Source organism: Mytilus galloprovincialis, chromosome 1 (genome assembly GCF_965363235.1).
Source record: "Mytilus galloprovincialis chromosome 1, xbMytGall1.hap1.1, whole genome shotgun sequence".
NCBI classification, from domain to species: Eukaryota; Metazoa; Mollusca; class Bivalvia; order Mytilida; family Mytilidae; genus Mytilus; species Mytilus galloprovincialis.
Genome location: NC_134838.1, coordinates 51,458,989 through 51,473,610, shown reverse-complemented (window position 1 = coordinate 51,473,610; position 14,622 = coordinate 51,458,989).

Sequence of the window (14,622 nt, the reverse complement as noted above, 5' to 3'; positions counted from 1 at the left end):
TATTTGAAAGCTCATAATGTGCCACCAGAAAGCTTTATTGGAATTATTACTATGTTAGTAAATGAAAATGCAAAACTTGACAAATCGAGAGCTTACAAAATTGAATGTTTATAACAATTTATCTATTAAAAAAGGCAGATATGCGTTTTAACGGTGTGTATGTTTGATTTATGTTTCCGTGCAGATTGTAAAGAGAAGCATCATACAGGATATATGTTGTATCATATTCATACAGTCTTATAAGTTTTGTAAATATATTTAATGTGAGGCTAGTTGATATGGGTTGAGTCGACGAAAATTGAAAAACTGTGTAATTTTAAATTTTACGACAGTTATAGTCATTGAAAGTGTTATTCGTCGAACAAATCGGTATGTCTCAGATATCTATATTTAAAATAAAAACTGTATGTGTTTTAATACTATGGTTATCATGTTTCTTACAGTTACACAATATAACAAAATGAAAATTTGATACATTTATGAAATCCAAATTGCAAAGAAACATAATGATACATTTTGAATAGTGATTAATGAATATCAATTTTACTGTTTAGTCTTTTTTATATATACATTTGATATGGTTCTGTACTTCCTGTCATTGAGTTTTTGTTTTGATGATAATTTTTGACTGCTTGTCTTTCCTATTTGCTAATGTGCTTTGTCTGTATGTTTTTTTGTTTTTTTAGTTTTTTTTTTACTATGGCCATTTTATCACAGGGGACCTCAATATCGCCCAGGCCAAAGAGGTTAAAAAATTTGAAAAAGGACCAAAATATCGCCCTCCATCTAAAATAGATAAGAAGAGTGTCGCTACATAATGTAAAACAAATGCTTTTTTAAGGTGTTGGTAGATCATATTGTAACAACTACATCTTGTAATATGTCAATATGCAATGATGAAGAAAATACTTATACTATTTCTTTTGACCACATTCCTTTGAACTGATATTTTTGAAACTACATAAAAGTGAAAGTACCGTATGTGATACTAGCATAGGCTACAGAACATAGTTAATTGGGATAATTTTAATGAATATGTTAAAAAAAGGAATCAATCAAATGTAAATGGTACCCTAAAATCATAAATATACCGTCTGAGTGCATGTAGTGTACAATATGAGTTGCAAGTAAACATGTCATTGGCTTTTAATAGAACAATTGTTTGATCATATCATTTGATGTCTTAGAAAGGCAAATGCACCATTTATATGAAACACACCTAAACATATCCAATACGTTCCAGGATTGAATGAACATGTAAAAAACTCACATGATATGTCATGTGAAGGTTTTATTTCTCTCGCTATGGCAAACATTTCGTAAGTCATGATATTGCCCAACTTTTAGATTAATGACAACTACACTTGTCATGATTGTCTTTTAAATATATATTGCGTAAATATAAATTGTAAAGTGAGCAACATAGAGCTGATGCATTAGCAAATTAACTTTCAAGTAAAGGCATGCGTGGTTTTTGGAACGAAATTAGATATGAACTCAATAAAAACATACGTACAACTTTCACAAGCTGTTAATGGAGCATCTGGTTCTTCCGAAATTGAACAGATATTACGTGATCATTTTGATTCTTTATTAATCTCTGTAACTACTACGACTTTCAAAGATGAAGAAAAACAAGGTGTAGTGTCTGTTTGTTTTCAAAAAATGCATAATAACTGTCATTGAGGTGCAATACATTGTAAAATCATTAAATGATGGAAAAGCTGCTTACAGGAATGATGCAGATATTGAAAATATGTATCGTAACGTCTATGCCTGTTCGTTGCGTTATTTAAATAGAATTTACCCGTGTACTTTTAGTACATATCATCAAATCCAATTCGGGTGATCTTACTGAGAAAGACAATTATAGGCCGATTTCTATTACATCAAGTTTGTTTAAGTTAATAGCAAAATATGTTTTCAATTGTTTTGACAACTAATGTACCTAAGGTTTGAAGGTAGTCATTTCACTGGCCTGTCTTTTTGTATTTAAATACATTGTAACTGTTAATGAATAATTGCATTTAAATTCGATTATTTTAGCCTAAGCGTTATCTACCGCTCAGGGTAAAATAATGGATTATAAAAGACCAGCCCATGGTTAAATGAAAACAAATCTACGGCTGCCATGAATTATTTGATTCTAATAAGACAAATTCGGTAATTTGTTAACCGTTAAAGCATACATACGGTACTGTTTTAGCTGTTCCGTTTTACCCAATTTTGATAATATTAGTAATATTATATAATTCAATGAATTTTTTTTAATCACATTTTTCACTTGTATATTTTCTTCCAATGTAATTTTCGTTCTGAGGCGTACTAGAAGCTTTAAAACGACAGATATTTACGTTTGATTTTTTGGTTTACGGAAACATACTTGTTTCGTCACCTTGTTTCGTAGCCATGTCAAGAAAATAACATCATTTTTCGGAATTTTCGTTTTTATGAGATTTCACCATGAAATATAAATTGAAATGGACTGATTTGTTCATTTTCCTGTAGAATAAATATATTGTATCTGAATCTTGGCCTACGCAAACTTTGAAATTGGGTTTTGATGTCGAAAATTGAGAATATCTGGTAGTATAAATAAGTTGATCCTAACGCGACACAGCCGTTTTTGTGTATAACTGCGTTTGCGCTAAAGATAGATATATTGTGATAATACTGGTTGACGATAATAGGACATCAAATTAGAATTAGTTTTAAACTTAAAGGAGTAGGTCCAGTAAGGGCCGATTTTGGCCTTAAATTCCAGGTTCATCTAACGAAAGATTTTGGACACTTTTTAAACACTTATTATAAGTGTCTATTGCAGTTGATTCAGTTAGTTTATGTGAAAGCTTTTAACTAAGTTAGTCATTAAAAACGCTCCGAATCAAGCTTAAATATGAAAAATCTATCAAATATGGCAAAAATGTCCAGGTATCAAGCTTGGTTTCCAGGTGAGGTTAATTAGGGGATTTTTTTTTGATTAACAAAGGAAAAAAATTAAATAATCCTGTGGGGTACCTCGACGTTACTTAAGGTAAGTTAAACGCTGTGAATCATGTGACTCACATATGTCACTTAGAGACGGATTAACGAAATTATTGAGAAGGAAATTGTACTAAATTATGTAATCCTTTATTTTCTATATTTTGTGAAAAAGTATTTGTTAATTGACTTGTAAATTCTTTATGTAACATAATTTTACCAAACAATGCTATGAAGATTAGAAGTTATGAAACTATATTTTTTCCATGTGAAATCCGATATCTGTAAAGTTATAAAACTTAGAAATGAACTTTTATTATAAAAATCATGAAAATAAGAATCTTTATTAAAACATATAAATATAAACAATAAAACATGCAAATCTGAAACAAGAAGTGAAACGTGAATTTCCGCTGTCACACATACATAACTCTTAATATTGTTCTTCGTTTAGTTATTCTGTAATTGATAATTATGTCAAAATTTGATTACGACTGATACGATGCTTTTTGTCCGCAATTTGCTATTTGTCCTCTTTTGCTTTATGTCCGATAATTTTGCTTTTTGTCCGACACTTTTGCTTTTTGTCCGCAATTTGCTTTTTTTCCGTTTTGCTTTTTGTCTGATAATTTTGCTTTTTGTCCGACACTTTTGCTTTTAGTCCGTTGCTTTTTGTTCGTTTTGCTTTTTGTCCGCTGATTTTACTTTATGTCCGATATAAAAACGTATATATTTTTGCAGGTTTTATTTTGAACTTCGAAAAATCATCAGAAGGGTATCTTATTTAAAAAAAATATATATATGTCTGATTACCACACCTACCAACCAGGATGTACCAATACGACTGAAATAGAACATACGGGGTAAAATTAAAGTTTTGTCTATAATTTTGAAAACCATTAAAAGAGAGAAAATCTGACAGCAGCAGGATGTTGAGCTCTACCAATTGTCAAAACTGTCAGATGACGTCCAAATTATCTGTGTCCCATGAACTCATTTCCCATTTTAATTTAGGATTAATTGCCCAAAAATGACAAACTTTTTTGCCTTCTATCTTGAAAATTATAATAGATAACTTAACAATGATCAGCAAGATCAGTTCTACAAATGAGACAACATGATCGAAATCGTTAATCGACTCCTTATTACAGATAATGTCCATTGATGATGATTTTGCCCATTTTTTCTTCTTTTTTTTTTGGGGGGGGGAGCGTTTTTTTCCTTATATCTTAAGTCTACAATAAAGACAATATGAAGGCGACTACTTATTGGAGTTCTTGCCCTTTAAATGTAGTGTCTTTCGCATTCGGCTTGGATTGTGAATAACAAGAAACCCTAAGGTCTAATTTTTAATCATTGTAGCAAAATTTCATGCAGAAATGCAGAAAACTAATGTGAATTTTTATGTAAAAGAACAATTTTATAAGAATTGAACTGATAAATATAGATTTTTTTACAAGCGTAGATTTTATTTGTTTGATTTTTTATGTTTTTTAAATTGGCATTTTGAGGGGAGATTTTCTGAAAGAATCTACATGAACTTTTGCTGCCTTAAATTTTAGCAGGAAAACACGCACGTGCCTCTTGTATCTATTGATATTTCCAAAGTCTTTTTCAATTCTATAGGTGTAATACCACCATTAATTTTCTTCTATTAGTCTTTGTTAAATTTGCACTTTTCAAAAAAATGTACAGAATTTATCTTTGTTTCGTCACTCATAAAAAGTGTTATCCTGTCCAGTTCTATATTTTATCTGTGTACAAGGTTTAGTCACCATGTAACCTCAAAATTACAAAATTTTCTAAAGAAATCCCAAATAAAAAATAATGGTGTTTTGAAATACCTAAGACAAATGTTGATGACACAGAAATGTTTTTACTGCAATAAAATGCAGGATTAATTACCTGCAACTGTCAAATTCAAGGGAATATTTTTTTAGACCTACTTTCGTATACAACCGGATGTGACGTACTATGATTTGGTGGTATTACACCTAAAATTAGCTTCTGATCACATAATACTGTTTTCCCCCGTATAATCCAAACAACTACCGCGCTGAAGTAAAAATGTATGTCTATTATTCATTTTTCATTATTCAAATTCAATGATGAATAGTTCATTATTCAAATTCAATAATGAATAGTTCATTATTCACGATTCAACGTTAAGTGAGGAATAATGAAATAGTTTATATTTCTGTATTCAAGTTCAAGTGAATAATGAAATATAATAATATGTTTTAACTGTGACACTATATCCCGTGTTTCATAATTCGTCCTTTTCGTATAATCTAACAAATTTTCAATTTAATATGCAAGAAAAAATGAAAACACTATGTGAAATAATGATCTTATTTAGTTTCGGAGGATAAACTAGTGGGTTTTCCTAACTATTTTTAACAGAAATTCCTTGGTTTAATGTATGAACGAACTGAATACCAAAACATATATATACAAAAGTCAAAATACTAAACATTGTCTTTTTTATTTTAACAAGACTTTTGGTATTCTTAATCCTCTGTTTATAGATATAACATGTCGATTGTGCCGCAATGACCACAAGAGGGATTACAAAGGACTTAAATGCCAAAATACGCGTGAAAAAAAATCATAAAAAGCAGCCAATTTTGAATAATGAAATGGATATTTTGAAAGATAGAATGGACTGCTGTGACCCTTCAGCCCTAATAATAGATATACATGTACCTTATGACTCATTCGAAAGCTTATTGTTTTGCTAACTTATACGTCATTCAAAAGCGTACCAACAGAGAAACAAGAGGTGTATAGCCTATATCTATATAAAGAGGAATAAAATGGTTAAATTACAGTATGTTCCGCATTGACCATTAGAGGGCTACGGAGGACTAAAATGCCAAAATACGCGTGAACATTAAGAAATAGCTTATTTTGAATAATGCAATGAACTGCTGCTACCCGTCAGCCCCTAAATACAGAAAATTTTATACACCAGTTGAAAGCCTATAGATGGCGGAATAAAATGGTTATAAAATATATGTCCTGACGTAACCATTAGAGGGGTTGCGGAGGACTTAAATGCCGACATACGCGTAAAAATTAAGGCATAACCAATTTTGAATAATGAAATGGATATTTTGAATAATGGAATGGACTGCTGCGACCCTTTAGCCCCTAATAATAGATATACCCAATACCTCATTCGAAAACTTATCAATAGAGGAACAAAAAGTTTATAGTCAATATGTTCCACAACGCCTATTAGAGGAGTAACAGTGGACCTTAATGTAGAAATACGCGTGAACATTAAGAAATAGTTTACTTTGAATAAGGCAGTGGACTGCTGCTACCCTCGGCCCCTAATTACATAAATCTTTAAACTCAATTTGAAAGCATATAGATGGAGAAATAAAGTGGTTATAAACAATATGTCCCGCAATGACCTAAGACGGGCTACGGTGGACCTAAAGGCTAAAATACGCGTGAAAATTGAGAAATAGTTAATTTTGAATAATGAAATGGATGTTTTGAATAATGGAATGGACTGCTACGACCCTTCAGCCACTTATTACATTTACAGGTATACATTACGTAGCAATAAAAAGTTAATAAATCAATATTTAGATTTACTCTCATAAATAATAGTTGAAGTTATGAATATAGCATTTCACATTTACATGATGATTACCGGTACACTAAAAAACGCAAATGGATTAAAACTACTATTGAAGATTCAGTATCAGATTTATACAGTATGTATAGCAAATATGCATAGCCTGTACAATGTCATTGTTTGTCACTCAAAGAATCGTACACTGTGAACTTTTTAACACTTAACACAATATTTTATAGACTGAAATGCTGAAAACAAAGTTCAAAGTTTTCGATGAGGTCAGGGTTTAAGACGTTAAAAACTGATTAAGATATGTAAACGAAATTAAGAGGCATGAACATCTTCAAGCTTCTCTAAAAATTCATTATTTCTACGATATATATCCTGAAATTAGCACATTGATCGTCGGTGTATAGTATCATGTGCAATCATACCACATCTCCTTATCTTATCCAAAATGTTATGCTTTTTTTTAAAATGAAACCCCAAAACATTCGAATTTGATTAGAAACGTAGACATACTTCATTAAAGGGTCTCGGTGGCCGAGTGGTCTAAGAAGTTACTTCTGTAATCACTAGCGAGTCAACACTGATGTTGTGAGTTCGATCCCCGCTGGTGCGGGTGCACTCGTCTTCAACCTTAATTTCTCCTTTCAATGTTGATCTATTTATTATTTTCATTCTGAATGTCTTCACTTGCAGGACTGAATGTCCAGCCAAAAAGTTTCAACTTTCAAGATTTACAGCCGATTTCATTGAGTGTGAAGCCAAAGGTAAAATCTTTGGTAAGCTTGCTTGTTAGCTGAACCGTGAAGTCATTATAATGTAAGGTTTTCTACCCTCCTTTCGAAGTAGCATAGACCATCAGACAGATAGATTGGTAATCTGCTGGACTAGTTTATTCTTAAAGGAGGGTAGTTAACCTGACCTAACAATGACTTTATGGTTCATCTAACAAGCAAGCTAACTAAAAATATTACCTTTGACTTCACACTCAATGAAATCGGCTGTAGTATTCACCAAGTTCAACCTTTCCGGTATTGAATAAATATTTGAAGTTAATTAAAAAAAATCTTATTTATTGCATTAGGGATATAAGACTGTAGTACTAGTAGTGAAAGTTGTGCCTACAATAGCAAGTGAGAGGGAAAACAAGTTCAACTACTGTTTTTGGTGAATATTTAACAACTACCCTAATTGTTTTTTAAGTAGCAAGAAATATTGACCAAATTTGACATTTTTAGAATATTTGAAGAATAATAGAAATCCGATGGCAATACATGCTTCAATTATTTGTACAATAAACCTATTAGGTGTTAAAGCTGTATCTCAAAAACTGTAGGAGGATAAACCTACTCTTTATATTTATAGCTTGTACCAAAAATACCGGACATTTAAAGAAAATTTTATTAAAAAATCAAAACCCTGTAGACATACACACCTCTATTATAAATAAAAAGCGTTTTAGGTCAAAAACTGAAGGAGATTGCTAGACGTATATGTCCGGACAGAAACAGACAAACGGACGGATGGATGGACGGACAGATCTAAATAAACGAACGTGCTCGACATTTTGTCCCGTGAGAGGAGGGGGGAATGTGAAATAGTATTAAGAGGACATAGTTTCTGTACATGTACATTAAACAGCTAGGTAAGACGTACCAGTGCACTCCAGGAATCGGTATAGGTTTGGCATGAAATTTTGTCACTTACATAGAACTCCAGACAAAACAAAATACACATTCGAAATGGCAAACATACACACATGTTTTTTTCGCGCATACTTCATAAGTTTGTTTGCCATGGATCTTATCCATTTGTAACATAAAGGTTATTCCTGATTAATTTTTCGAATTATTTTATAATTAAAGGCGTCAAGAAACCTTTGGTGACCCCACAGTTTAAATGTCTATCGTAGGTACGTCGTGAACAGTGGTCGTTACAGACAAACGTTCACGTAAATTGTCCCAGTCAATGGATGAATTTAATGTGTCAATCAATGGCCACAGCTACACTGTTTTGAATTTCATTCTAAATAAAAATTAATTCACCATATTTCAAGGGACACAACTCTGTATTTTGCTGCACAGTGTTAGACTATTTTGATCATTATGGGTCTAATTTCACGTACAACATATTTTTTTAAGAGAGTGACATGTCTTGATGACTGGATATGACATAAAACAATCCGTACGTGATATTCTGATCAATTATAGATCCCGGAATGATTTCGTACCCGTGCCGTTCACTGTGACGTATTATAATGACTAGTCAAAATATATAAACAATCGGATTATTTTTCAAATTTTTAGACATGAGCGCCAACGTAGACCACCATGATATTTTATTATGTGAAAGATACATAAGAGTACAGTTGATGGTTGAAAATTTCAAGATGGTCTACGTTGGCGCTGATGTCAAATTTTGTCTCCGAACATGACGAAATTGTAGATTTTTTACACTTTTCGTCGTTTAGGGCTTTTCAAAGTCTCAGTTTGAACATATTTGAGTACATAACACCTTAAAATAAGATTCTACATGGACGATCAGACACTGCAGTTCATTACACAGGCGTGATGGGTTTCAACTTCAAAGTTTAAAAATTCTCGAAAAAGGGGGGCCAGAAACGGTCCTTATCATACCTTGTCCTTTTGGCCAGAAGCAGAATTTCAATCACTTGAAGTAATACCTTTTTGAAACTGTTAACATAACATGTCTATCAAGAAATCAAATAAAAATCATGTCATTCATCTCATTTTTTGGTAAAATTGCGTCAAAACTTTGTGTAGAAAAAGGCGTTTGTAGACATTTATTTACATTCATTTCCGGACCTATGACCAGTCTAGCTATGAAAATACGGAGAGTCAAACAAAAAGTGTAAATGTAGAATAAGGACTGACCGATGAGGCAAAGTGTCGATTACAGGAATAAATGATCATAACCATGACATTGATGATAGAAAATTAGAAAGATAGCAAATTCGTATCAAAATTAAGAAGAATGCTTCTGACATTTCCACACGGCCATCGACAGTTGTTTAGCAATGTGGACGGCTGTGCCCAATGAAGATACAAAACGTACCAATCAATGGGCCAGAGTCTTTTCTTAGTCATTGTAATGACAGTTTTATTCAAATCATCCAGCCATCTACACTTTCGTTGAGATTATTCTACAAGTTCAGACTAGTTACTACTTTACATTACAATTCGCGGCAGCGATAACCTGGTCCTTGTTTAACAAACAGACAAAGAGAAAATGCAGTTTGCCGTTCCAGATACGAAATACAAAGGTATACGCGTGGTGAACGCTACAACTCGAAGAAATTTGTATGCAGCATAAAAAATTTCATCCAGCTCATGCGTGTGTCTAGCGTTTACCTGTACGCTACACGCACGTTATACATACACTAAAAGCGCGTTAAATTAACGCGCTACAGATAAGTTTGAGACACGTTTAGGACACGTTGTATACGCTTTGAGATCGCTCGATTTTAACTAAAACGTATGCGGGTGTGTTTTTAACAAACACCCCATAACAGAATGTCCAAGATAGGACCGGGACGCGTCTCAAATACGTTTAAGAAACTTTTTTCCTTCAGAGCGTGCATTCCAATTACGCCAAAAACGTCAGGCATACGCAACCATACGTTTCTTGAACACCCGATAAAAGCTTAGGTACGCTTCTCGTACGCCCAATACACGCTTATAGCTGGTTGTGTACACGTTACAGATATGATTCACAGGTTGAATGCATCCAACATTACTAGCGTACTGGTAGCGTACATGTTTTTTTACACGCCCGGCGTACGTCAGAGCTAAACGCTGATGTGTGACGCCGGTATACGTTAGACAAGCGCCAGACATACGCCAACATGCGTTACGTGAACGCCCGATGAACGCTTATGTACGCATCTCGTACGCCCAATCCACGCTTAAAGCTCGTGGTGCACATGATACAGATATGATTGACAAGTTGAATGCATCCAAAATTACTAGCGTATTGGCATCGTACATGATTTTTTACCATGCCCGGCGTACGTCGGAACTATACGCTGATGTGTGACGCCGGTATAAGCTTTCTCGTTAAAACGACTTTAAAATAAAATCTAATCAAATTTGAACTAAAAAATGTTAATTTACCTTTAAATTAAAATATCAAGGGCAGCAACCCCAAAACGCGTTGACTAATGTAACTGGAAAAGCTCGGGCCGATAGATCTTGACATGATGAATATTTTTATCCCAGGCTCTAAATGCTTTAGTTTCAGAGATATAAGCCAAAATCTACATTTTACTACAATGTTCTATTTTTGGACATGGCGGCCATCTTGCATACACAAGAATTGCGGACAGCTCAGCTGGATGGCCTTATCAACTATCTCACAGAGAGCAGTTATCATTGAATTTTTTTAACGTTATTGTCTATGGGGAATTATGGCCACTAGTTAGATAAACGAATACTTTGCCTATACTATATATATCATATAAAATGAACAAATTATGGAGATTGCACCAATTTTACAGCTTTAAATTTTAAAATGGTGTAATAAAATTCACTTTATCTTGAAATTTACTGGTGTCCTCATCGTGTTGAACGTTGGGGCATCTTCTGGTTGAATATAGCAAATACGAAGTATACATGTCTAATAAAAAAAAATCATATTTAATTCATTTTTTATTGTAAATTAAATTAATGAATTATACAGTATTGACAAAATGTTTTCCTTTCAAATGGTATAAAAATCATCATTTTAAAATAATGTTTACTTTTGTCCCTACCTATGCTTTTAAAATTGGAACTTCATAATTTCTGTTATGCATTACAACGTAAATTCAGAAAACTACGATTGACCGTATTCAAAGACTAATTGTGGTTGGTGTTATTTAGTTAAATTCTCCTTTTTATGATGTGATTTTTTTGATTTTTTTTACATCCATTATTAAATAATAAATATATCTATTTAGGTTTTAAGCAATACACTAATTGCTGTCATACCAAAGAGGTCTTTAATGTAACAACAAAATTTATTCTAATGCAAGAACGTTTGTAACGTTCATTTTGATTGGATAACGTCACTTTCTTACATGGCATCAATTGACAATTGATGCTATGAAACGTACGCGCAAGCGCAGACGGCATATGACAGATTTTAAATACATGTTTTAACGTTATTTCTGTCAGTTTCATTAGAATGGAGATAACAATATTGTATTTTAAGCTCCGATGGCATCAATATGGGATTTGATGGTCGCAAATTCAGTTTACTGGCGACGCGTTAGCGGAGACAGTAAACGGGCATTTGCGACCATCAAATCCCAAATTGATGCCGTCGGAGCTTAAAATACAATACAGTTATCTCCGAAGTATTGTGGTTCTGTCGACATCTTTGAGAAAAGTACAAAAAAGGGATGTTTTTTTTTTCTAAAAAAGGCTCTGTCTATTTAAACTTGTATAGTTTCGAGTAATAAGTATTATATAATACTTCCATGGTCTAAACTGACTGCAATATAAACACGAATGTGTCAATATTTACATAGTATATAAGCGTTCCATGGGGCCACGATAAATCCTTTCCAGTGCTGTATCACAAATCAATACCATATGTTACTATTTTATCTTATCATGGAAGTATTATATTGAAAATAAAGTATTTCACACACAGGCTCTTGTTGAGCGTCCCCCCTTTTTTCATTTTATTTTGGTTAAGTTTTATTTGAAAATATTCTTTTCATATTTCATTTTTTTCTTTCTTGTAAAACTCTTATTCTGGCGAGTTAAACATACTTATTTATATTTGTTGTCCTCTATTCTTTTATATAAGAGTATTCTTATTTCTACACATAAGAATATACAGAGGGTTATACATAAAAAAAAAAAACGAATTTTATTTTAAAGTGAAAATTAATTGAGAAACGTTGAAATATGAACTAATATTTAAAAAAAATGATTAAACAAACAACAAAAAAGGGGTGAGCTAAACGAGCACCTGACTTTCATGTGTCATGACATTCCTCATTGACAAATGTTTTGCGCTTTTAGATATTTTGTTTCTGTTTTGAATTATTTTCGTGTGTTTGCTTATAGACAGCGGTTGTTGGGAATACTCAATAAAAAACCTAAGATAGGTTACAGTCTTTCCTAAATCACAACAATTTTGTGTCAGGATTTCTGTATATTAGCGGTCATTACTGGTTCTTTGTTTATAAAATGTATTAAATTTCTATTCCGTGTATGTTTGGTAATAATATGCGATTCTCTCTAAACTTGCGAATAAAGAAGATTTCCTACTTTGTGTCTATCACTGTTGGAACAATTAGGTCTAGTTGAGTTTCGAATATTTGTGAATAAATTATTGAAAATGGACGTCTTACTAAACTCCAAAAATTAAACACATAAATTAACTAAAATTTTAAAAAAACACACAAGACTAAAAAAGACAGATCAGGAGCTCCTGACTTGGGACAGGCGTAAAAACGCGGCGGAGTGAAACATGTTTTGTGAGAATTCAACCCTCGCGCTATACATTGTTCCTCTGGCAAATGTAGAATAAACGAATCAAAACTTGTTTATACATTTGTCTTAAATAAAGTATACAGAAATAACAATAAATACATAATTTAATCAAATAATTTTCACATTCAATGACAAAATCAAACTTTACAGCTTTTCTCTATTCCACAACTTTGGTTTTACACCGTTACTTTTCAAATACAATTTTAGAGAATGGTCTGTATCATATATATTGTTACAAGGAAGGCTTTGGGTAACAATATTGTGGCGAATGTAACCCCATCTTTGATGGGATGGGTCAATAAGGTTTTGTCATTATAACCATATAATATGTTGTTTATAAATAAGATTTATTGATTTCATTATACATGTTTTTCATTGTGTTGCTTCTTCGTCATTTTAATAATAAATGACAGTTTTCAATTCTTAAATATTTGTTTGTTTGTCATTCTTTCATCCCATCATGTGTTGACAAAAATGCTAATTTTTATTAAAAATGATTTTTTGGCAAACTAGGCGGTACTATGGAAAGCGGCATAACTCTTTGTTCTTATTTGGTAGAAACGCAAATACCAAGTTATTCCTTCCCCTGATCATGTTATATGATCTCAGAAGGCGCTTCAGTTGCAGTTAGAAGTGGCAGGAAAATTTTGGAACTAAAAATTATACCCACCATCCCTCCCTGGATAGCTAATTCGGATTTTTTCATTATGTTTGAACCAATTTAAATTGAAATATTTTAATTTTGTTTAATAATGAATATTGTGTATTCATGTTTTATTTGGTTAAACAATATGTCAGTGTTTATATTCGAATGTAACACCATCTCTGATGGGCGAATGTAACCCCATCTTTGATGGGATGGGTCAATAAGGTTTTGTCATTATAACTATATAATATGTTGTTTATAAATAAGATTTATTGATTTCATTATACATGTTTTTCATTGTGTTGCTTCTTCGTCATTTTAATAATAAATGACAGTTTTCAATTCTTAAATATTTGTTTGTTTGTCATTCTTTCATCCCATCAAACAGAGCAAGCCTGTGTTGACAAAAATAATCTTCTTGTTCAATTTTATTAAATCAACAGTTAATTTATCATTGATCTCTGCTTCGGAAATTTCTTCTAAAATCAAGGATCATTAATTAAGCTTTATTTCGCTGACCTAGAGTGTTTAAGGTCATTTGTCAACGAATTTGAACTTTTTCATTAGCCTTTTTCCGTTTCTTATTATTGGTATGTCCAGAGTCATATATGTGTGTATATATGTCTCTGGTATGTCCATCGTTAAGGTCTCAGTGGCAAAACTGTTTTTTTCTAATTATTTATTTTCTCGCCATTCATCTGTTTATAGTCACAGTGGGGGTTCCTTCTAAAATCTATTGCGTCTGAAGTTATCGTATACATGCTAAAAATGTATCCTTTATTACGCGATATGCCTAGCCTGGGGTCCTGGCTAATCTTGTCAGTATAGCCAGGCGTGTATCAATATACTGCCTGTTAATGATTGGTTAAAATTTGTCGTGCAATTTTTGT